This window comes from Rhyacophila brunnea, unplaced genomic scaffold (genome assembly GCF_057557595.1).
Source record: "Rhyacophila brunnea isolate RB1 unplaced genomic scaffold, BYU_Rbru_1.0 scaffold_23, whole genome shotgun sequence".
Classification (NCBI taxonomy): domain Eukaryota; kingdom Metazoa; phylum Arthropoda; class Insecta; order Trichoptera; family Rhyacophilidae; genus Rhyacophila; species Rhyacophila brunnea.
Genome location: NW_028232893.1, coordinates 15750888 through 15753157, shown reverse-complemented (window position 1 = coordinate 15753157; position 2270 = coordinate 15750888). Strand labels below are relative to the sequence as shown.

At 29.7% G+C, this 2270-nt stretch overlaps 1 long non-coding RNA gene across 1 annotated transcript; it reads right to left on the bottom strand.

The window, feature by feature from the left end:
* Window positions 1-337: 337 nt before the first annotated feature.
* Window positions 338-2070, bottom strand: LOC147069590 (uncharacterized). The gene is made up of 3 exons (XR_015071144.1): window positions 2033-2070; window positions 1449-1654; window positions 338-1024 (listed from the first exon to the last, which is right to left on the bottom strand). It is a non-coding gene; the product is annotated as an uncharacterized LOC147069590 (long non-coding RNA).
* Between the last annotated feature and the right edge of the window lie 200 nt (window positions 2071-2270).

Genomic DNA, 2270 nt, shown 5'->3' with positions numbered 1-2270 from the left:
TACCAAGAAAAATAGACTTCATTAAAATGTGTCAATATAGTATATACCCGATATAATTATATAAATTATTATATTGTTAATTACTCTGTGGGGTCCATATATACTGCTTCAATTGTAATTTAATTTTACAGTATAATTATTTATGTTAAGTACTTGATTTACTTATTATATGTACAAATGTAATATACTTACCTACTTATTAGGATATATCTTGGTGAATTTTAAAATAAGAGGAAATTAAATGGAGGTCATCGTGTCTAACTAGATGTCTAACTAGACGTTGTTAAGTCTTATATAAATATTTATACATTATTAAATTGTTTTTCTGTTTTTTATTGATGTAAAGACATGGCATGTATTCAAAGTAATAACAAATTAGCTGTGTACTATTTATTTAACTTATATTAAAACCCCAAGATTGATTTCGTCTTACGACATATTTTATTCTTCTAAGTTTTACTATGACATTGTAATATGAACCATGGATATAGTATAGTACTTAAAAAAATCAAAACTGGTAATATATTATTTCAATATTTAATAGTCAATTTTCATTTGAAGTCAGCATTTAATTACTGGTATAACACATAATTATTAACTGATATCTACAACTTCAGATGGACAAATTAATTGATATATCATATTATCAGTTTTCATTTCCTTTCAACAATGTATTCATTCTAGCAGCTATTTTAAATATCTTACTAGTTTTTATGTCATGGCACCTTACAAAGGCTCCGAGCAACCGTATACTGAGCTTCGAGAACAGATGTTTACGACGGATACTGGGTGTGCGGTAATTTTAGAAGTAACGGGAGATAAAAGAACGCACCAAATAGCCTCGCATCACGTTGAGAGTGAATACGCAACTTTGTACCTGGCCCGGCCACGTGCTGCGAGTGCCTGAAGAGAATCCCAATCTGGTTTGCCTGTTCTTCAAGCCAACCGGATTCCGGCGTCCTGGATGGCCGCTAAATACTATCTATATAGCATATCTGGCGGAGTTACGGGCTGCTAGTATGACCTGGAACGATGCAAAAAAACTAGAGTGACAGAGATTCTTGGAGGCGCCGCATTGTATCCATATGCTGCAACTAAGATGCAGATATAGCCGAAGAGAAGAATTAATATACAGCATCTAGAAAACTTAAAGTCTTTGAAATGGTGTTAGAAAGACAATGTTTCTAATATCAAAGTGATATTGAGGATGAAAAAGAAAAGACTTGGAGAGTAAGCTCTACCAAATGACATACCTGATATGATACAAGTAACTGATATGCAAAATTATATTATATTTTAGAATATTATGAATCAATTTAGCAACTTTTATATCATTATCGATAATAAATTTAGTGCAAAAATGTAATTATAAAATTGTTTTATTTTTTAAATATGTATGCGAGATAGATATAGCTATAGGTTACAAACATTAGTCACTTTATATTTACCTTTTGTAATTGTACTATTAAATCTATAAAATGGGTATATATGCTTGATGGTCTACGTCATAAATAATATTATATGAATCACGCCATGTTCGGATCGTACGCCGAAAGTCGGATTTATTTCATTATTAATTAAAAGATTTATTTCATTCCATCTTATTCATATGAAACCGTCGACAAGCAAAGATCTCGGTAGACATTTTCTCCATCTGCAAAAAACATAACATATGAACTGTTAATAGTGTGATTTTTAATCTTTTATAGTGTGCGACTGTTTGAAGAATGGTAATTAAAACGGATTAGTGATAATACAAAGCATCAAAAAAGATTGATTAACTAAAATAAAGTAATCAGGTAGGTAACATGTTTAATAACAACTAGAACGCCTTAGATTATATCAAACAAATAAATATGAAATCACAGGCATTCTCGCAATAACCTCTAAACTAACCTCAAAAAAAGTAGTCGGAATTATGAAACATTGAAAGTATGTGTAGACTAAGAAAACAATAAATTAACACTTGAATAATATATGCAAAACACACAGAATACTACTACAGTAATAAATAACATAATATTGTACTTACAGATAGTGTTTCTTATTCCTGATATAAAACACAATTCCTTTGTTAGGTATCTTGCAATTTGCTATCAACATAATCTGACAGCAGAGAGTTTTTTCTATTAGTCTATGGCCAAAAATACGGATTTACTTGGCCGGCTAAAAAAAAGATTTTAATATAGCAAGAACATTTTGAATATGCGACAAATAAATAAAAGTATATATAATATAGTTGTTAAAAAAATCTGTGTACATTATAAAAT